The sequence below is a fragment of the Telopea speciosissima genome, chromosome 1 (genome assembly GCF_018873765.1).
Source record: "Telopea speciosissima isolate NSW1024214 ecotype Mountain lineage chromosome 1, Tspe_v1, whole genome shotgun sequence".
In the NCBI taxonomy this organism is placed as follows: Eukaryota; Viridiplantae; Streptophyta; class Magnoliopsida; order Proteales; family Proteaceae; genus Telopea; species Telopea speciosissima.
Genome location: NC_057916.1, coordinates 84,781,011 through 84,805,353, shown reverse-complemented (window position 1 = coordinate 84,805,353; position 24,343 = coordinate 84,781,011). Strand labels below are relative to the sequence as shown.

At 40.0% G+C, this 24,343-nt stretch overlaps 1 pseudogene; it reads right to left on the bottom strand.

Annotated features, from left to right (window-relative positions):
* Positions 1 to 24,343, bottom strand: part of LOC122655890 — a 93,006-nt pseudogene that overhangs the window by 53,551 nt on the left and 15,112 nt on the right.

Genomic DNA, 24,343 nt, shown 5'->3' with positions numbered 1-24,343 from the left:
CAATCATTGATTGAAAAAGCCATGCTGCATATATTTACCTTTATAGTTGTATAAAGGTGACCCTTTGCCTTTTCCTTTTTCTTGTGCTCCTTTTCTTCAAGTTCTTTCTTCAATGATACCTGAAATAAAAGGTTAGATGTGCTCGGACAAATTCCCACAACTACCACAACAAACCCTTCCCAAAAAGAGAAAGTAGTCAAGTGAAGAATTAAAATCTATTATTCACACAAGTATCTTACACTAAGGTGTTTAGCTACATCCTTCTCATCCACGTTACAAAATATTTTCTCCTTGTCACTTTCACGTATATAGACAAGCATGTAGGCGTAGGAGAATTTTGTCAATTCAAACGGAGTGTTGTTGAAGCCAGCATTTGTCTACGGCAATTGGTTGGAGAAAAGGTGAAAAGAATGAACACATGTTAAAATGAAATGCCAGCATAAGGATCCTTGGAGAAAGTGCACTTGTAAGCATATATAGGTTGTAAGAATATAACCTTTTCTTCACCACCATACTGCTCTTCCAAGGCTCTCTTCTCATCTACTTTTGTCACCTGTTCATCATGAAACTTGAACCTGAATATAACAACTTAAGTGTTACCATTGAGAATGAATGATCGATATACTCACAACACTGTTGGACCATACAAAAATAGCTTGACAGAAATCTTGAACAGTTTTTCATTTCCTAAACTATAATACAGAATCATGAGACAGTTGAGCATTAATATGTCCCAAACACATTAATTCGACTGCACAAACCAATGCTTCAACCCACACAGAAACCCCATCTGAGCAGTGCAAAGGTGAAAAGCCAATATCAAGAAAAACCACCAATGAGACAGTGAACCAACATAAATTCAAGAACTAGTGAACCGAGTTTACAAGAGCTGAATGAGTCCAACCATCACACATTGTACACAATTATATCATCATAGCCATGGTTTTGACATTCATTACCAGCTTGTCCAGCCCAGACTCATACTATATATTTTAAACCATTGATCACCTAAACCACTGTGTATAGCAAGCATTTCCTCCTTGGACTGGTTGATGCTTTTGATTAGATTGATTCAAACCGATCTGGATCAATACCACCCATGACAGTATAGTTTTTCATACTACCATAAACTTGGCAGAATACAGATAGGTTCAGTACCACGCACAATAAAGCACAATTCTTTCATAGAAGTCTCCTAATCTACGCAGAACACTTACAATTTAACAGACAGCAGTAAATTATTAAAGCCTTTATTCAAGTCTCAGCAATACTCTAAAAATTAAAAACAGTTCAATGCTTACAAACAACACCATTTCAAAGTGTAATATACATTGAAATGTATTGGTTGCCTCCGTTCAATGCTGTAAAACTTAATGTTGATGGGGCATGTAAAGGGAATCCCGGGCTGGGGGGAGGAGGAATTATTCGTGACATTAATGGTCATGTCTTGGCTGTCTTCGCCAACTTCAACGGTGAGTGTACTAATTCCATTGCAGAATTTAGAGCTTTGGGGGATGGCCTAAAGCTTTGCGCGGATATGGGTTTTTTTTAATTTCCATGTGAATTTGGATTCTGCCTTGGTGGTGTTGTGCACTGCCATGAAAAAATGCAATATTTGGAGGGGGTGGTATTGGTTCCAGGAAATTATTCTCCTTGTTGAAGCTCTTCATCCAATGATATCTTTTACCTTCAGAGAAGGCAACAAGGCAGCGGATTGGTTGGCGGACCATGCGGGTTAATCGGCTTCTAATTTATTTTTCAATTCTCCTATCGATCTTCCTAGTGGTCTTAGACAAATTACTAGGGAGGATGTGGCGGCGGGTCTGCCAGTTGTGCAAAGATAGTTTTGTTTTGCTTGTGGGGCTTTGTAGGGTGGTAAGCATGATACTAAATCTCGTTTCGTTTTGGTGTTTCGGTCTGACCGAAATTTCCGAGATACCGAAATTTCCGAGATAACGAAATTTTGTCGAAATATGGTATTTTCTATGGGTGTAAAATGCCAAAAATGACCGAGATTTCAGAAATTTTTTAAACGAAATGACCGAGATTTCCGAAATTTCTGAAACGAGATGACCGAAATTTCATCGAAATATTCGAAATATTGCATTTTTTCATATCGGACTTGCGTTTCGTTTCGGACAGGTTGAGATACTCGAAATATTCGATATCTCGACCGAAATTTTGCAAGTTTTAGTACTATGGTGGAGGTGCTCTGTTGAGAGAGAGAGAGAGAGAGAGAGAAAGAGACAGAGATTGACCTGGTTTTTTCGGGCTGGGGTAAGGCGGGAATGTCCTCCCCCCCCCCCCTTTGTATTTGTTTCTCTAAATGATTTGAGTATTAATAAAATCTTAGGGACCAGCCCCGGTCCCAAATAATATTCGGGATTTAAAAAAAAAAAAAAACAAAAGTGTAATATACACACCATTGATCAGAGAGGGTTGGCCTGATAAAAGCATAAAAAGGTCCACGATGCAGCCCATCACTGTAAACCAACACACTGCAAAATACATGGATGAGTAAGGGGAGGGAGTTAGGCAAAAAAATAAAGTAATTACTTATAGTAAACCTGCATAACTTTTGTTGATAAAATCAAAGCAAAAGAACTAAATCCTACCTTTGCATATAATACAGTAAGAAAAAGAATATTATAGTTAGACTAGGTAAATCCAAAACCATTCACCGAACAACAATCAAGCATGAAATTTGTTTACTGCAGAATTTCAACAACCCAATAACATCACTCAAATGATGACCAATATTTTAATGGTCGAATCCAGACAGTGTAAATCCAGATATAACTGATACCTGTGAAGTGTATAAACATTGCGAACTCTCATATCGGCTTCACGTGACAAATATTTCCTATTATCCCGATCAAGGTCCAATTTCAGAGGATACTCATAACGATCTTTTATCTACAACGGAAGCCAATAAATTAAACCATTTTCAGAAGAGAATATCAAATAAGTATTCAGGGTGAAATTATTCTCCCAGCTAAAGAAATTAAGTTACTATTACAATCGACCAAAAAAAAAAGGAGAGAAATTTAGTTCATAGCGCCAAAAAAGAAATTAATATGATGGTTCAAGTTCAACCAAACAAATGACCAAAAGAAGCGACCCAACTGCTTACTAAAAATGCAGTATTTAAAAAGGGCCATTAAACAGCAAAACAATCTGAAATTTGACTTGAATCATAGTTTTTTAAGTTAACCCCCATGGGCGGCATGGGGCTCTACAAAAAAGGCACTTAAAGTTGCCAAACAAGGAGGAAGAACAAGGTAGCACTGCCATGAGAGGATATGTGCCAGTCACAACCAGGAAGCAATACACTCCTAACCCCACCCCTGCCAAAAAAAGCTTGAGTACAAAGCATCTACCAAAAGACAGCAGCCCCATCACTACTACACACAGCACTGACTAACAGTGGACATTGACAAAGTTGGTCACTACACTTGCAAAGTTTGTCATTATATCATAATTGTCAAAGCGCTAGGCGACTGCCAGGCGTTGGAGGGCCTTCCAAAGCGCTTAGGCGATAAGGCGACTCAAGGCTTTGGAGGACCTAAGCATACATGAACTATTTTAAAACATGGATCTAGTTTCGTTCCCACTTCACAAACCCAAAGGGACATAAACCATGTGGCAATGTTCTTGGACACAGCTGTGCACCCTAAAGTCCCCTTTGGTGTACTGTAAGTCAGTAGCGTAAGATTCAACTCTGCTTGGGGCTTGCTTATCAAAAAAAAGAGTGTAAAGTAAGGAGAAACATGTTCACCCAGAACATACATATATATAATTATTTTTGTTAAAACACACACAAATCGTAAGGGTAGTGGAGTGGAGTAGACGAGGAGTCACACGACCCACGGAGACATTCTCGAGACTGTCGGTTAGATAAGGACACGTGGCCACAATTGGATTATCACCCACCAGCGGTATTCTATTTTCTCTTTTCTTTCCTTATCCCTTAGTTTATAATTTTCACCAATATATTAAATCCAAATAATTTAGGTAAAACAACCAATTGACCAAAATCAGCCCTGTATAGCTTTCTGATCTGCAGACAACTGCTGAAACATCTCCATTATGACTGCCATAGGATCTGGTAGGGGAGGCAGATTTGGAATCAGCACTGGATTGCCATGCTCATCCATTCCTCTGATACCACTTAATATAGTCCTAGATAGACAAAGGGTCTACTAGGAGCCAAGTAAGCAGGAATTAGGTCAAATTCTAGGGTTAGGTTGTGGTAATGAGGGTAAGTCTTATATGGTAAAGCTAGGCAGGTTTAGGGAAAGTTAACAGTGAAGATTTGAATGATGTTTGAGTGAACAAATTAAAAATCAGAAAATTAGGGTTAAGGTTTCGGGTTTTGGGAAATAGGAAAATAGGTAAACTAGGGTTCAAGATAGGAAGTTGAGGATGAGCTTTGGGTTGAGCGCTAGGGGCAGTAAGGGGATGGTTCGGTTGTAATATGGGCAGGTTTCAATGGCTGGATTGGTCTAGGTAGGTTTACAGAGTTTAGGGTTTTACTGGAGGTTGAAGGGGATTCGGGTTTACTTGATCGCTTTGGGGTAGAGACTAAGATGTAGGTAAGGCTGTGAAGGTACTGTGGTTGAAATTTGAATGTAAATTGATGAGGGAATTGGGCTGGACAGATTAATGAAGGTCTAGGCTTTATATGGATCGATTAGGATTAATGGAGGGGTGAAATTGGGGATCGATTGGCTTAGGATAGAAGATTAGGAGAAGGAAGTTGAATACAAAAATACTATACTACTTACTTGAAAAACTAAATCTTCAATGGCAGCAACTTTGAAGACGGAGTTGAGGTTCTCCCGATCTACAAGATGCAAGGAGTTGAGAAGAAGATCCTACCGGTCTACAAGACGCAAGGAGTCAACTAGAGATCCACCAGTCCCTTCATCTTGATATTACTCACAAGGCACACTCTCAAAGGAGCAAAGCAGCAGCAACAATGGCAGCAAGCAAACACAGCTTATTTTCAAATCTGAACTGTGGGGGAGCCTCCCACAGTTTTATTATTTTATACCATGACCATAGGCCTAAAACGTATTCACCCTAGGAATTTAAAACCTAGGCTGAATCCTAACTACAAACTAAAACGCTCTCCTTCTAAAAATCGTGGAGGAGTGGAATTAAAACACTTAAAAGAATGATTCCCTAACTACCAATACGAATAAGCACCTAACAACCAATAGGATTATTCCACTTAAATTGAACCATGGTTTGAACCTGTTCAATTTAAGTTTACAATTAACTGAAAAATAAACAAAGGCTCCAACACTAGGCCCTAATCTTAGGGCTGCTTCTTCTCTTTGCGGATACTTGGATCTGCATCATAATCCCATGCATCATATTGTATATAAACATTTTACACACCCAATCAAAAGATTAGAAAGGCAACTAATCTTATATATAATAAAAAATAAAAACCAAGGCGGAGAAACTACTAGGTCCCAAAAAAAAAACGCATTGTCGCCTACGTGACACTTAGGTGATGCTCCGAAAACTATGCATTATATGATATTATACAGTTCGATTACAAATTTGGCGGGGAGAACCAGGTCATCTAATAAATAATGCAGTTCTACATTTTGCAACACAAAGATTGTCAGGATTATAATAATTCATTTTACATTAAATTTATATCTCCAAATTCTAATTAGCAACCTAGGGATTTGATATAATTCATTCTTAGTTTCATATTGCATTATGTATTTACATAGTGGAAGCTCTTAAATTCTCTTAACTAATGCACCAAGTTCATAACCTAAACCATAATGGCATTCAGACCATTTTTCCCTTATCCTCATTTTACTTACCGATGATTGAACAAGACAATAAAAATAGAGCAAAGACATAAACAGGGGAAAATGTGTAACAATCATACAAAACAAATCATGATGTAGAATAAGAGGTAGCATACTTCTAACCTTCATTATATGGCTCCCCCATTTATTACACACAAACCGTTTTAGCCGAAGTTGAAGGACAGGAGGGAAGTCAATGAACAGGACACCCTTCCCAGCAACCTGGAATAATCAATTAACAACATTTTCTCTAAGAATCATTCTTCAAGCAAGTAATCAGACACATGATCATTTTTGTGTCATCATCTCATGCAATCAAGTATAAAACAAATTGCTGACTAAATCCAAAGAAAGTTCAAGGAAGAGTCCAGTAATGGACAGGAAGACATTAGAAATGATAAAACTTTTAGAAAGTTCTCTTCTACACATCAGTGGCAACAACTTCTGAAGGCCACAACAGATGAGTTCAACAAACCTAAAGAGAAAGGGACTGATTAAAAGAAGTCATTTTTTACTTTCAAACCAATCTAGAGCTTGATTTCTTACTCAAAAGTCTCATCATATATGCCTTGCACACATCATACAATGTGATGGAGGACAGGCATGGAAGGCTCTGTAACCTGTGTTTGAAGCCTGTGATACTCCCACATTACTATACTGCTCAACATTAACCATGAACAGATATCATCTTACCTGTCCTCCATGCTGCGCAGCATCATACTTGTTATCGCCCGCCAAGTGTTCAACTTCCACGTACTTATCAAAGGAATCATAGACATCTCGACAGCCTCTGACATCAAGGCAAAGACCTGTTGCACAAATATATAGAGTTGACTACCATCTACGGATGTTGATTAGGACCATACAGTTCTAACCTGGACAACTCAATACCGAAATTAAAATACATACCAAAAAATGATTCAATTCTTGTAGAATTGTAGTCCCCATTGATGCCTTTAATGTAATTCAAACAGCGCCCTTCAAACAACTCTTGTATTCTACCCTCAACAACAGTTCCCTGAGCCAATAGATAAAATTCTTACAGACTGCCACCATAAATCTTATAAAATTGGGGGAAAGAAAAAGCAACAATCACCTTCATTTCATCTTCCAGATTTTCACAAAGAGCCCTGTTAAATTCCAGTGCATCTTCTTTCATGAATACAAAAGAGTTTATCAGCTCTTTCATCACCACACTGTTGTCACTGTACTGAAGCTTATAGAATAAGCTCTGAAGAGCCAGAAGGATGCTATTTGATAGCATATCAAACTTGGTTGTTGGAATATGGTGCACAACCTGAAATAACCAATATAAATACAGTACTTTATTGTTAGAAAAATAAAATTACAGGGAGGGGAAAGCAGAAAGGTAAGATATTAGCAACCAGATAACGTGAAAAACAATTTAAGGCTTGACCTTTCTAAAGTAGGGGATATGGTACAAAGTCTGGAAGAGAGAATTCATGTAACGGGTTATTCTTATCTCCTTAAGCCCAACATAACCTGTTTCCTTCTTTGAGTCATACATAGCCTTGACAGCAACCTCAGCTTCAACTATCACTGTGTCTTCCACAATATATCCACTACCAGGGTTTTGTAGTTTACTAAGGAGCATGAACAACTCAAAACCCCAGCGACTCACTTGAGAACTAAATTGGCGATGTGTCTCTGACAAAGTAAAAGACAGGAGTTATCACCAAATTTACAGGTGTAGCCAATACTAAATCTCCCTATCTCTTTGTCCAACAAGAAACACAAGCTGGAAAAACATCGTTCCAACATGTATGCAATTATTTAATTGACATTCTGTTAAAGTGAACAAATCATGCTGAACAGACCAGATTTCTTGTACAATTACGAACGCAAATTAACGCTATGCAGTGTATAAAAAGGGAAATAGACTTTGTTATTTCTCCTATAAAGATCAACAACTACTACAGCCCAAGCCCATAACATAAAGGCCAAAGAAACTCTTTTGACCCAGTTCTTACAAGTGGGGCAATAGGGAATCCAAACGTACAAACCCAGTATTCAGAAAGTGATAAAATTATTATGATGTATGGCAATCAGAGAAGTATTCAACGGAGCAACCTTACCGTTGAGCCAGGGCCCACCATCACTACGAATAGTTCAAACCAAAAGTCCAAGGGAACTTTCAGCAAAGTTCTGGTCAGTGAAGCAATAGAATAGAATATTGGAGAGTACAGTGACAAAGATATAAGAGAAACACTCAATGGGTGATCACAGAACAAAATTAAGGCTCGTTTCACAATTATGCATTAACATCTGAAACACAAATTTGGTCCAGAACAGCATCTTCCCCTAAGTAAGCAAAAAATGCAGGATTTACCAAGAAATTTATCCAACCAGATAAAAAACAGAGAAGATGATGAACGATGATACCATGTCTAACTGTGTTTTTGCTATTGTCTTGATTAATCACAGTCAAGCTGAAATGAGCCCAAATACCCCATCCGTAAGGCAAATTTGCTGAATCAGCAACATCTAGATACATGGACAAATGAGCCGTGTCATTTAAACAAATGAGCACCCGCCTGCCCAAAGCAATGCAAGGGTCAGAGATAGATCGGAAGAAACACTAAGTATAAATCAAACAAGAGAACAGAGATCCATATACCATTTATAACCCCCAACATCGAAAATATCAGAGGAGAGCTTCTTGGCGTTAGGAAAGTTTTTAATCTTCCACCTGAATATCGATGGAGGATCCACGACTGGCTGGTTCTCAACCGCAATAGCAGTCTCCGCTTGCTCAACTACTAAAAAGTAGCAAACCAATAAGAAAATGGAAAACCTTGAACCCTGAGAACAGTCACCATTAACAGACTAAGGAGGCAACTGTATCTCCCAAATCATTACAAAAAAAATAAAAAAATTGGGCCATGTCCAACCAATCAAGCTAACCAAATTCGAGAGCCCCATAAACGCTACGTCACAAACTTCACAGCTCATGCTCAAAAACAACTAAAAGTATCACCTTCCATTGGCTGGAGACCGTCGGCGAAAGACGATTGAGTGACCAACGTCGCGTCGTCTTACAGCTGCAAAACGAAGCACGAATCAGAGCTTGCATCGAGTAAAAACAAACCCTGTCAATTTAGTGAAAAAATCCTTAAATAACAAATAAAAACTGAAAGGGATTTAGCGAACTTGCGACTCAGGTTGATTCAGAACCTCCTGATCGGAAACAAAACTCTATGACGGGAAATCGATGAAACTAAAGTACAATAAAGAGAGAACTAACGAGAGATTGATTGATCACAATAGCAAATATGAAATAAGGAGAAAACCGATTGAACAACACGCAGTTGAGGTTTTTAAAGATTTGAAGGAAAACGTACGCCGTCAGGTGACGAATAAAATAGGGCGAATGTTTTAGGGATGTTAGGGAAGTAATTTAGGGTTTTTGTGCATTGGAGTGCGAATTGCGAATAGAGGAGGGCTGCTAATGGATAATCGAAAATCCGAATTCGATCTGCATCCATATCCGTTTAGGGGCATCCGTATTCGATTAGAGATATCTAGAAAAAAATCCGAATCTGAATACTTGATTATAAAAAATTAAGTAAATAACGAACTAGAGGGTTTTTGAAGATTCAACAGGTTCTAGAATATGAGGAAAAGATAATCGTGAATTAAAACTACTGATTGATAGTGAATTGTATCCACTAGGGGGAGGAAGGTTCAGGTTACACAAGGCAGAGATGTAAACGGATGGTCGAAAATCCGAATTCGTTCGGCATCCGAATCCGTTTAGGGGTATCTCTATTCAACTAGGAAATATCTGAATCCGATTACATCCGATCTGTATTCGAGCCGAATCCGATCCATTTACAGGCCTAGAATAGAGTCATGGCGCTTTACCAAAAACAAAAAAAGAATAGAGTCGTGGACGGCTCGAAAACGGCACCGGGTTGCATTGTTGACAGTGCATGCCAGCGCATCACGACACAATAACCCTAGTGCTACTGTGCTAGAGGTGTCAAACGGAGAGCCTTTTTACCCCCAAAAATAAAAGGTTCAAACAGAGAACCGGGTCATTTTCGGTTGGGCTTAATCAGTCCCCACCAATTTAAGGTCCCGCACCGTTTTCGTCTGTTAGGTAGTTGGACCTCATAAGCCAGGGCATGGTTACGTTTCTATTCAGTCGATTGAATTCCAGTCTGTAATCAAGCTCAGGCTAATTGGACTAAAATAAGTATTTAGATGGGCTATAAACGGGCATCCTTAAATGGGCTATAATTGGATTAAAGCCTGATCTGATATGATTTCTATTTCACTTTTCATTGGGTGATTTCAATTTTGGAAGTTGTTTGAATTTATTTTTGCACATTCTTTCAGTGAAATAGAAATCACATGAAATAAAAATTCTGAAATACTTGGGGAGTTTTTTTTTATTTTTTATGAAACAACAACAAAGTAAAGTATAATCACACAAACCACACACCAATCCCAAAAGGTTAACCGACTTTTGGAACCGTGGAATGGCGGATATACACAACACATACACCACACACACACCCGATGTGGGACTAAACCCACCCCTAATAGTTGGGGAGTTGTTTTAATTTTTAAATTGAAATCGATTTCACTCTTGCTCTTAAATGAGCATATGGTTAATTTGGGTTGTGCGGTATGCATTCACATTCTTAATTCTTTGCGCACTTATGGGTTTCTGTATTAGTTGATGGAGAATAGTTGGGCTGTTAATCTGGATTTCAGGCCCAGCCCAAGTTTTATTGAACTAAAGAGTCCATCTAATTACAAGTATAGCTTGAAATCTCGCGATATCTTGGTATCTCGGGCTGGTCGAGATATCCAAAATATACTGAAATTTCTTCGTAATATGGTATTTTTTCTGCCATATTTCGGCACTCCATCTCGGTGGGTTTTTTGCATATTAAGGTCTAATACTTCATGTACACCTTATTTAAGCTAAATAAACAAATTTAAACCTTCATATTGCAAAAAAAATGAACTCAAAGTGGTGTTTTGGGTTTGCACCCTTGATTGACAGTATACGGTCGTCGACCCTAATGTATAAATAGCAGTGAATCAAAACTCGGTCGAAACCGTCGAGTTGTCTCGGTTTCGACCGGTTCCAAGACGAGTTTAGCGTATACTTTAAAAAATCCCTTGTTTCGCATGGTTTCGATGGTTTCCATCAGGTTTCGGTCGAAACCTGGGGGAAATCTGTCGAAACCAGGCTATCATGTACGTTTTGAATGGTTTTTCAATGGCATGTGAAGAATAATAGTACACAAACATGTTTTTGAAGAATAATAGTTAGGGGTGTCAATGGGCCGGTTCGGGCTGGTTTCGGTTCGGGCTTTTCGGTTTCGATGTGACTTTTATAGAAACCGAAACCAAACCATTAAGAAATATTTGGTTTCGGTGCGGTTTCGATTTCGGTGCGGTTTGGTTTCGTGTCGGTTTCGGTTTATGATAACGGGTTGATATCGGTTTGGATTCGGTTTGGTACCGGTTTTATATAACTAGTAAGGTCCGGTTAGTGCTAATTTTTCTTATCTTTCTCTTTTAAGTACATAAAATATTTCAAATACAATGCATCTTTGTATCCTATGTCCTATGGCCTATGGATACAATTGGTTGGGTAATCACTAACAAAGGATATGAGATAAAGTGAGAAACTATCACAACACATTTAGGGGGCAATGGGGCATTAGGCATTTAGTGATTTACTCATTTATCGGGTTAGGTCGGTTCGGTTTGGGTTCGGGCCTAACGGTTCGGGCTACCGGTGCACCGTCGGGCTAGCCCAAACCAAACCAAACCGTTTGCCTTTATGGACCCACAAACCGAACCAAACCATTAAGAGTTCGGTCCGGTGTGGTCCGGGCTGGTTCGGGCCGGTTTCACCGGTTCGGGTTGGGTATTGACACCCCTAATAATAGTACATAGACACGTATTTTCTTCTTTTTCTCTTTCAAACTATGTTTTTGTATTGGTTTTTGCGTTCAAACTCTTTGTTTTCTCTTCTTTTTTGCTTTCAAACTGTCTTTTCTACTTTTTCGTTTTTAAATCAACTATTGTATCCCATGCTACATCCGTTGAAGATGTAATCAAATTTGATTTGCAGAGCATTCCATCACTGCTTCACTGGTGAGCTCCATCTCGCTGTCCATCTGAACCATCTTCCTCCATGCTTCTTCTGTAGCCTTCTCTTCTTCTCTCCTCTTCAAGTTTTGGAGAAACTTGTTTTGCAATTCCTCTTGGACCATGATCTTGTTCACAATCTCTTGAAGAAGTAATCAAATTTGGTTTGCAGAGCATTCCACACTTGTAGTTTGCAACCAGCGGTTTTGATTCGAGCGGTTCCTGCAAAAAGCAAGGTAACAATTTTACAAAAATGATTCACCAAGAAACTTCGCATGGAATTGAAGAGTGGCATTTTAATGTTTTATTTTGATTCAATGTTTATTCAGGGTTCAAGTACTTTATAATTACGTTTATACGTGAACTAATTATAAATTTATAATATCACTGTAGTGTACGTATCGTATCAGCGCGTACGTTAGTAAACTTGGGTCAATAACCACAAGTACTATTTTCAATGATTTTTTTGTCAATGTAATTCATGGATTGTGTTTAAAATGTGAAAAATAGGCAACCTGCAAAAAATTAGGCATAAAAAAACCTTGTTTTAGGGTCGAAACCTTGGTTTCCCCATCAATGGAAAAAAATCCCAAGTTTCGATCGAGATATGATCGAAACCGAGACAAACTCAATTTCTGGCTGGTCGAAACCCGAGTTTTAGAACATTGATAAATAGTTAAATACACATTGATTAGATACTAAAAGACATATAAGAAATTTAAAGACAGTAATAAAACAGAAATAACTCATAAACTCCATAATACTCAATAGTTCAATACTCAATAATCAATACACAGTTACAAGTTCACAACTCACAACTCACAACTCACAATTGGCATAAAAGAAATACCTGGCTAGATTGAAAAGTGAGTTTCGTGTCAATTTTTGTACACTTACCAGGCATAAACTTATTTTCCTAGTCAGAACAAAAGCATGGGCATGAAATTTATACAAATAAAAAATTCTAGATGTATGGGGTATAACTAGGGCTGCAACAGGGTCGGGTTGGCCCGGGCTTTACAGAACCCTAGCCCACCCTTAAGTCCCTTTAGCTGGGCCCAGACCAAACCCTACCCTAACTCAGGGCCAGAAAAATCCAACCCTGACCCGCCCTCAGGGTCGGGCCGGGCTGACCCTGATTGGCCCTGATCATGGGGTAGGGAAAAGAAATGCATGGGTTGGAATGGGCCGGGGAGAACATTATCAATTTTACATAAAATAACACTATAATAAAAAGTATTTTATTAGTTATTGTCTTCATATATAATATATTATATAAAAAAAATGTAGGTGACATTTAAAGTTTATAATGTATATATTATATCAATATATATTTTATAGTATAACTTAAATCAGGGTCGGGCCGGGCCCGGCCAAGCTTAGCTTGAGGCCTCAATCCTAACCCGACCCGACCTTGACTCAGGGTCAGAAATTTCCAGTCCTGACCCGCCCTTAGGGCTAGATATCTCAACCCAGGCCCTGTTCGGGCTCAGGGCGGGCAAGGGCGGGTTCGGGCCGACAGGGCCAAACTTGCACCCCTAGGTATAACCAAAGTGGAGTTCAAAAAAAAAAAAAGAAGACACAATTCCACAACAGATATTAAAGAGAGTTATTTTCCTTCCTGGTGGGACAGGGAAGAAAGAAAATTGCAATAAAGAACAAGAGATGAATCTCATAAAGTTTTATTTTTTCATTAGAGCCAAAGTCAGCCATTTGATTTGGTTTTGTTAGGATATCCACAGGCTTAGCAATACCCTTAACATAAAGCCTTCCAACATACCTGACAAAATTAAATAAAAACTTCAAATCAAATCAATCACGTTATTTGATTTACCCAAAAAATAAAAATAAAAATCTTGAAAAGAAACAGTAAGCACCGGAACTCTTCTTTGTCTGGGTCATATAGCTTGACGAAAAGCAGAACATCGGTCTTTTGTCTTGTCTGGAAGAGGAGTAGGAAGTAAATCCTATACGGCAGTAGAGAAAAGCATTGAAAATGGAAAAATACACGATTCAAGCAAGCTTGACAATGTATTAAATTAAAGGGGAGCAGTTTTTTGTATGGGAGTGTGGCCTACGTCAGCATTTCCATGTGTCTATATCTCTCCTCCTTAAAATAAGGGGGTAGAGGTATCTTTTAACATAGGGAAAAGAGAGATAGACTCATGGGAGTGCTGGCTCAGATCTTGGTTTCAGTCACATGCAAAGCTGTATTTACATATCAAATGGTAATCTAGGGCTACTACCATCTAGGGCTAGGTCTCATGCAGCCAGGGCTTGCATCTAGGACTCCAAACAACCAATTAATAGTGCATCTAGCAGTGCAGTCATGCACAGCCAGATTTCGGCTAGGACTCCCGGACAGAGATCTTTTTCCTTAAATTAAATTAAAATAAAAAAAAGTAGAGTTACCAACCCACGATCCACATCCAAGAATAATTTAAGTTCTGCACCATGCGCTTTATTTGTAACTTCCCTCAACTGTCCAACATACAGGGGTGCAAAAATTATAAATGTATGTCTTCCATCTACTAGGCAGCAATAACAATAGAGAACCAACCACCCTGTTGATATAAACACCTAAACCAGAACAAGGAGTTTAAATATAAAGAAAACTAATGGGGTCCCAAAGATACTTTTGGCTGGGACATTGGGGTTATGACAATAATTTCAACCCCTCAATAAAGTTTATTTATCATAACTACTGGTTGAGCCTAAGCAAACAGTTTCAATTCAAACTTGGATCATAAAAAATTTAATTCACTACAGCCAGATTGAATTCCCAAAGTCCAAAATTTAGCACCCTTAAGTTCCACAACCTCCGGATTGAATTCCCAAGAAACAAGTCTGGCATTAACCTCCACGCACCAGATGATTTTATTATTGGTAATGTTTTGCAGGGATCAAGGAAACAACGTACATCTGCCACTCCCCATGCATTGGGTATGCCCTTTAATGTTTTGCAGGGGCATCACTGATCTTTGATTTTTTATTTTTTTTTGGGAGGGGGGTGGAAGGAGGACAAGAAAGATATATTATATTTAAAACCCTCCTTATCCCACCAAACCCAACCCACCAACAAAAGGGGTAAAGGTGGGACCTCACTGATTCTTGCACTGGTATTTAATTACCAAGTACCCACGATGCAATCCCAGGGAATAAAAGACCTTGTTTGGTTCGCTATGGGCCCACTAAATACCAAAGTTTTAAGGAAAGAGCGGCAAATCTATAAAAAACCAGAACTTGAGAGGCAATTGGGTGATATAACTATCATATAAGGGGATACGCGCAATTAAGGAAAAATGAAGAAACAAAATAAAGAAAGAAATCGCGCAAGGGGAGGGGGGGAGAGTAGTATTCAACCTCAATCTCTCAGCCATATACGAAAACAGCGGTAAAAGGGGTCTTTGCATCATAAGTTAGAACTCTTCAATTGGATCTCCAATCGAACCAGGATATTGGGAAGAGTCTGCCAACTCTTAGCTGATTTAGTTCAAAGCATGATGCAATTCAAGATAGCTGCTTCTGTTCACGTGAACATTGGTGTGGGCCCATATGGACAGGTTGTGTGGGAGGTATTTCAGAAATAGTTGTTGCCTTGCGTGGGCAATTTCAAGATCTTGTGGGCCTCTATTGGAAATATGAAATGGAGGAGGTGTTGGACAAGTGTGTGTCCATCAAATCCGGTTCGATTCGGTTCAACCCGGTTTACCTTTGTATTGAACATTTATACATTTTAGTTTAATATTGTCACATGCGATATAAACTTTTTAAGCATTATGTGTCCGTAAGTTATACTTAAAATGGTAGTCACGACTAGGGTTTGGGCTGGACACCCTTATCATATGGTCGTCGCATTGGGTATGCCTAGACATGTGATGTCAGGGTACGAATGCGAGTGCTCACATGTTTGATGTGTGCATTGGCGAAGAATCTACTTTATCGATTCCCTCATGTATTACTGCCAGATGTAGGAAGGGATAGACATGTGTCACCGACACTCGCACTGAGGGAACCCCATCACCGTAAAGTGTGATCGCATTCTTTGGTTCATCAATGACCGAGACTCAAGCGAGTCAAAGCCGGTGTTCTGGGAATGCGTGAACACATTGTGAGTGAAGGAGTTATCCAACACGGTCACCACTGCCCGATTGGGGAACACCAAGATAGAGACTGCCTCAGGCATGATCGGATCGTAACTGGATCCAGATCGCTTTGGAAATGGTTTTGCAAAATTTATTTTACATAAAATGATACATTATTTATAGTTATTTCAAATAAAGTATTTTATCGAGTTTTGCGGGACTCGATCGGATGCACAGACGCTCTTATATGGACATGTACTATGGATTGGGGTTTGGCAATACATGTGTACATGCCTTAGATTCCATAAGGATGGTGTTGATTAGTGGGGGGGTTGTATATGATAAATTGTTATCATATAGGGAGTTATTTGGAATTTGCTAATTTAATTGGCTCTTTATTTAATTAATGGATTTGGTGCTAATTGTAATTATCCATTAATAATTAAATAAAGAATCTAATTAATACTTTCCCTATTAGATTCTGCTTCTTCACCTGTGTAGCACTTTGAGTTTAAACAGAACTGCCAGACTGAGAGAGAGAGAGTCAGACTCTCACTAGGGCTCTATTAAATCTATTTAGGATTTAATTAAACCCTATTATTATAAATATGGGACCAAAAATACGCAAGAGAGAAGCTCTCCACGTTTTTGGAGCAGACACTCTCTCTCCTGCATTTTTGGTTTTTCTCTCTCCCTCTTGTGATCTCTCTTCTTCTTCTTGCTTCTCTCACCTGTGTTTGAGAGTTAGGGTTTGTGAAACCCTAGATCTGTTGCCGAGGAGTTTGAGGGCATCCGGGATTGGCGTGTAGAACCTTGGTAGCACCATTGGAGGTTCAGGACTGCTTGCTTGAGCGCTCATTGGAGGAAGAACCACTATCTATTGGAGGAGCAACACTTGAGGCTCACCAGGTTAGCGGTTCTTTATTAATTCCTTCTGTTCATTGATTATTGATATTTATGGGATGCGAAAGAGACTCGAATAGATTATTTTCCGCTGCGCATTCGAGTATGGGATGGATCCCTCTTGCCATGTGATGGACTAGAGACGAATTACTCCGTCCCTATTGTGATAATTAATTTTATGGGACGCAGTAGGGAACGAGAAACCCTAATAGGGATGCACCAGGGTTCCCATGGGCGACCATGGGAAACCCTAAAATTAAAATGGGGCACCCATGGGACACCATGGGCTAACCCAGGGCGTGCAAAACCCTAAAGATAAATATCTTGGTCTCCCTAGGGAACCATGGTTTGATCCCTGGACCGTTGTTTGGTCAACAGTGTGGTATCAGAGCCACCTTTCCCACCCATGAATATTAGATAATTAATGGTTAATATGATTATCATGAGTGGGATGCAAGTTGGCACATGGGTGGTTAGGATATGGTTGTTGTAACAACCTTCCCATGTGCACATGGGTAGTTACAAGGTTGTTAGTGTAACAACCTACCCATGTGATGATGGATTTGGTTTGTTTTGTTTATTCCAATTATTGAAGCATGTATCCAATTAGGTTGTGATTACTAATTTTTATTTTAAATTTTTTTAATCATATTCTATATGTGGGGGGAGAGCGCACGCTGCCAAGCCTCTGTGCACGCCCTTCCCCATGAACCTACCCTTGTGCGCATCCCCTTGTGGGCTGCCGCTGCGGTAGCAAGCTTGCGGGCTGCGGGCCTCGCAGTCGTTGTCCGTGGGCTTTAGCCTATGGGCAGCAGCTGCGGCCTACAGCCCCAAGGCTGCTGTCTCAGGGCCCGTGCCTATGGGCTGCGCAGGAGTGGCAGCGCTGCGCAAGTGGGCTGCATGCACCCCCTTGTTTTCCCTCCGTTTAACAAAAAAAAAAAAAGATTTTTCAAAACAGAATTTTATTATTTTGTTTTGTTTTTGGAGGATGATGATGGGTGAAGAGATTCCCTCTTTACCCACTTGCAATTAAAATGCGATTTTAATTTTATGGGCTTGGATACATGTTATCACATGCGATGTGGTGGTTCAATAATTGAAGGAATCCATGTTTTAATTTTTGGTTCACTTGCTTTAATGCCCATGCATGAAATTATATTATGATGTGATTATGAGAATGACATTCTAATAAATGGATGGATTGTTTATGTATGTGATACATGGGGTTATGGGTGGATGTGATGCTTCTCTCTCTTTCTCTCTCTCCCCCTTTCTTTTTTATAAACAAATGTACTCCACCCCATGGGCAACCCAAATGGTGGGTTGGTTTCTCCATGCGAGGTTTCTTTATTATTATGGAAAGGAAAGTGTATAGAATTTTTTTTAGGTTTCCATTGTAATTTTAGAGGAGTTAGGACTCCCAGGGCATGTAGATGGTGATCCACATGTGGTGCTCAAAGCTTATGGAGATGCAAGTCACCTACTTTGGAGACGTGATCGGGCGGAGGAGATGATCGAGGCGTGGCATCCATGGCATGATAAATGCACCCAAAGTTATTAGTTTTATTTTTATTGGGAGGGTTCTTTAATTGCTTCTGATAAAAATGCCGTCATCCCATAATCACTTTTAATTAATGTTGATTAATTATGTTGTTTAAATCTATCCATGTATGTGAGAGTTAATTAATCACTCTTTATTCACAATACATGTATGATATGAACTAGTCTTAATCGGTAGACATGTTCATGGCCTCCTATTGAAGATAAATGTAGAAAATGTGTGACATGACCCCGCATAAGCCGACAGGATATTGCCAGGACCTCTGTCACGCATTTATCTATATTTACCTCCATCTAGATACGTTAGGGTATGGATAGTGAGAGGGCACTGCGACAGTGGGCCATCTTTCATGATTCCATGATTCTAATTAATGCGATAGGTAAGTACATGACTTGGGTGTATGTCAGCCGACAGGATCTGGACATGACACCCAGGTGGCCGAAAATATTGGAAGCCCATGAGGCGGACAGCTTAGTCCACACTACCATGGTGTGTATAATGACTCCCGACAGGGTAAGTTATGCATGCAAGGGTTGTAGGTATCCAATTCATCTTTTGGGTTATGAGGGAAACCCAAATCATGAAAGACCATTGATGTGTGTGTGCTCAATTTATTATTTTCAATGGTCATTAATTAGCATGTGGTTATTTACTTGTGCATGTGTAGACTAATATACGATGGTCCGTTAATTCCAACTGTTAACACTCATTAGCGAATACAAACTTAATGGTACAAACGTGTCGATTGGTACCGAGCATTAAGTTGCTCCCGATCTCTAAGGACTATACACAGTTTAGATGAACAAGTTCCTCCTCAACCCGACCCGAACGATTTTGAGGCAAATGAAGAGATGCAAGGGTTCCTCATGAGGGATTCCAAGGCATCACTCTATATCCTAGGATCGTTGGAAAAATCAGTTGTAGACTCGTCAAGGATATACGCATCGCGGGGGTAAAATGGATAAGCTTGCTGAATTGTTCAACAGTAGCTTGACACACGCACATTCTCGATGCGGTGAGTCAAATCCATAACTCCAAGATGTCTCGGGGGACTCTAGTGATGGATCATGTAATGAAAATGATCAATCTGTTTGAAAAATTGGAATCCATGGGGACTGATTTCAGCCTGCGATACAAGACTGATGTGATCTTAGCGTCACTCACTTCTACCTACGCACCTTTTAGGATGTCCTACAAGATGTCCGAGAAGGAGATGCAGCTCACCGAGCTTGCTAATGCACTGGTAGAGGCTGAAGCGTCCTTGAAAAAGGACAAGGCTGAGGTCAATGCAACTGAGGCAAAGCCTTCTTCAAATGGGAAGAAGAAGAAAAAGGGAAGTAAGGGCAAGACCCTGAAAGCCAAGGGTGGGAAGTCTGGCAATAAAGGCAAAGGCAAGTGCTTCTATTGCAAGAAGGAGGGTCACTGGAAAAGAAACTGTCGTGCTTACCTGGCAACTTTGAAAGACAAGAAGCCGGATGAAACAGAGGCTGCTAAAGAAGGTACATGTGATGTTCACGTTCTTTATGAGTCTAATTTGTCTTTTGAACCGACCAATTCTTGGTTGGTGGATAGTAGATCCACTGTTCACATTTGCAATGATTTGCAGGGGTTCAAGGAGACAAGGAACCTGGAAAGAAATGAAGTGCGTCTTCAGATGGGCACTGGAGCTGAGATAATGGCGTTGGCTGTGGGAACTTTTATTTTAAATTTTAGTTCTGCTAGTTTAGTTTTAAAGGATTGCTATTATGTACCCTCTTTCAAGAGGAAGATAATTTCAGTTTCAAAACTTGTTTTGGACGGATAGAGTTTTTCCTTTAATTCTAAATTGATTATTCGTTTTAATAATTCCTTTGTGGCATCCGGATATATGCAAAGTGGTTTGTATTTTCTAGATTGCCCTATTAGAACGAATGTTGTTTCAAATGTTGATTTGAAACGGAAAGCAACTCCAGTGAACTCAACATATCTGTGGCATTTAAGATTGGGTCACATTAATGTGGACCGAATCATGGAGATTGGTGAGGGATGGGCCCTTAGAGAGTCGAGGGTGGAACCATTCCCCACCTGTGAGTCATGCCTTCAGGGCAAAATGACCAAGAAATCCTTTAGCAATAAAGGTGCTAGAGCCACAGATCTGTTGGAGTTGATACACACTGACGTGTGTGGACCCATAAACATACAAGCAAGATATGGGTATGAGTACTTTATCACGTTCACCGATGATTACTCTAGATATGGTTACATATACTTGATGCGTAGGAAATCGGAAGCCTTTGATAAATTCAAAGAATTCCAAGCCGAGGTCGAAAGACAACTCGATAAACGCGTCAAGTCCTTACGATCAGATCGTGGAGGGGAGTATCTATCGGATGAGTTTAAAGAACATCTCATATCCCAAGGGATAGTTAGTCAACTAACTAATCCAGGCACACCACAACAAAATGGTGTATCCGAACGACGCAATCGGACCCTATTGGATATGGTCAGGACGATGCTCACTTATAGTGAGCTGCCTCTTTCTTTTTGGGGGTACGCTTTAGAGACGGCGATATATATCTTGAATAGGGTTCCATCTAAGTCTGTAGCCAAGACACCCTTTGAGTTGTGGAAAGGGCGAAAGCCCAGTATTCAACACCTTAGGGTATGGGGTTGCATAGCACATGTGTGAAAGCAACAGACAGACAAGTTAGAATCCATGACTTCGAGATGCTATTTCTTAGGCTACCCCAAAGGCACGATAGGCTATTATTTCTATGACCCAGTTGACCAAAAGGTCATTGTAAGTAAACATGTCACATTTTTGGAGGAAGAAATGATGACCCGAGGTCCGAACCAAATAGTCATAAAAGAGCTATCGATGGCTCGAAACGTCACTTCCGTGAGACCAACCGACATACCCGTGAAATACCAACACCGAGGAACTCGATGCAATGGGAGGACTGTTAGACCACCCACCAGGCTAACTCTTCTAACCGAAGAGGAAACAGTGGAAGAGTTCCACATGGTATCGGTTGAATCGGATGATAATCCGATGACATACTCTGAGGCTCTAAAGGATGTTGATGCCACTAGGTGGCTGGAAGCAATGCGCTCTGAAATCGATTCGATGCATTCCAACAAGGTCTGGACTCTAGTCGATCCACCACTTGGCGTCAAGCCGATTGGATGTAAATGGATCTTCAAGAGGAAGAAGGGCGCAGATGGAAAGGTCGAGAGATTCAAAGCAAGACTGGTGGCAAAGGGTTATACCCAGAAAGAGGGTATAGACTATGAGGAAACCTTTTCACCAATAGCGATGATGAAATCCATCAGGATTTTATTGGCTATCGCAGCACACTTTGATTATGAGATCTGGCAGATGGATATGCAGACTGCATTTCTAAATGGGTTCCTTCAAGAGGAAATCTACACGGAACAACCAGAGGGGTTCTCTTCCTTGGAGGAAGAAAGAAAGGTGTGCAAATTGCAGAGGTCCATTTATGGACTGAAGCAGGCTTCCAGGAGCTGGAACATCAGGTTTGATCAATCAATCAAATCATTTGGTTTTGATCAAAACATGGATGAACCTTGCATTTACAAGAAGATCAGTGGGAGGGGAGTATGTTTTCTTATTTTATACGTAGATGACATATTGCTGATTGGTAACGATGTAGGATTCCTTTCATCAGTAAAACAGTGGTTATCCACAACGTTTTCGATGAAAGACCTTGGTGAAGCTAGCTATATCCTTGGGATCAAACTCGTAAGAGATCGCCAGAAAAGGATGCTAGGCTTGTCACAGGCTACCTATATAGACAAAGTCCTGGCCAGATTTAGTATGGAGAACTCCAAGAGGGGAAGTGTTCCCTTCAGACATGGAGTCAGTCTTTCCAGATCTCGATGTCCTCAGTCTCAGACGGACATTGAAGAGATGAAGAGGATTTCCTATGCCTCAGCAGTAGGAAGTCTAATGTACGCTATATTGCGCACGAGGCCAGACGTCTGCTATGCAGTAGGTATTGTGAGTCATTACGAGTTTAATGAGTAGAGGTGCCATTGTATAGAGGAGTACAAAATAGAAATCTACAGCCGATCCCTATTTTTATGGACACCTTGCATCATGTGTTGCGGCTAATAAGGTGTTTGGGTTAGGAAGTTCCTAACATTTCCGAGTAGTCCCCGATCTTGTCAAGGGCCCTATTCCCCTGTTATGTGACAAAGAAAGGGGCCATTGCACAAGCTAAGGAGCCTAGGGCTCATCGGAGGAACAAGCACGTGCAACAAAAGTATCACCTCATCGAGAGATTATCCACAGAGTGACGTGAGTATCTCCAAAGTGGACACAACTCGAAAATGTGTCCGATGCCATGACAAAGGGTTTGTCACCAGGAGTGTTTGAGAAACACATGGAGGGCATGGGTTTAAAATGTATGGGGAATTGGCTTTGATGTACAAGTGGGAGATTGTTGGACAAGTGTGTGTCCATCAAACCCGGTTCAACCCGGTTCACATTTGTATTGAACATTTATACATTTTAGTTTAATATTGTCACATGCGATATAAACTTTTTAAGCATTATGTGTCCGTAAGTTATACTTAAAATGGTAGTCACGACTAGGGTTTGGGCTGGGCACCCTTATCATATGATCGTCGCATTGGGTATGCCTAGACATGTGATGTCAGGGTACGAATGCGAGTGCTCACATGTTTGATGTGTGCATTGGCGAAGAATCTACTTTGTCGATTCCCTCATGTATTACTGCCAGATGTAGGAAGGGATAGACATGTGTCACCGACACCCTGTACCTGAGGGAACCCTGTCACTGTAAAGTGTGATCGCATTCTTTGGTTCATCAATGACTGAGACTCAAGCGAGTCAAAGCCGGTGTTCTGGGAATGCGTGAACACTTTGTGAGTGAAGGAGTTATCCAACACGGTCACCACTGCCTGATTGGGGAACACCAAGATAGAGACTGTCTGTGCATGATCGGATCAGAATCTGGATCCAGTACCGTTTTGGAAATGCTTTTGCAAAATTTATTTTACATAAAATGATACATTATTTATAGTTATTTCAAATAAAGTATTTTATCAAGTTTTGCGGGACCCGATCGGATGCACAGACGCTCTTATATGGACATGTACTATGGATTGGGGTTTGGCAGTACATGTGTACATGCCTTAGATTCCATAAGGATGGTGTTGATTAGTGGGGGGGTTGTATATGATAAATTGTTATCATATAGGGAGTTATTTGGAATTTGCTAATTTAATTGGCTCTTTATTTAATTAATGGATTTGGTGCTAATTGTAATTATCCATTAATAATTAAATAAAGAATCTAATTAATACTTTCCCTATTAGATTCTGCTTCTTCACCTGTGTAGCACTTTGAGTTTAAACAGAACTGCCAGACTGAGAGAGAGAGAGTCAGACTCTCATTAGGGCTCTATTAAATCTATTTAGGATTTAATTAAACCCTATTATTATAAATAGGGGACCAAAAATACGCAAGAGAGAAGCTCTCCACGTTTTTGGAGCAGACACTCTCTCTCCTGCATTTTTGGTTTTTCTCTCTCCCTCTTGTGATCTCTCTTCTTCTTCTTGCTTCTCTCACCTGTGTTTGAGAGTTAGGTTTGTGAAACCCTAGATCTGTGCTGAGGAGTTTGAGGGCATCTGGGATTGGCGTGTAGAACCTTGGTAGCACCATTGGAGGTTCAGATCTGTTTGCTTGGAGCGCTCATTGGAGGAAGAACCACTATCTATTGGAGGAGCAACACTTGAGGCTCACCAGGTTAGCAGTTCTTTATTAATTCCTTCTGTTCATTGATTTTTAATAT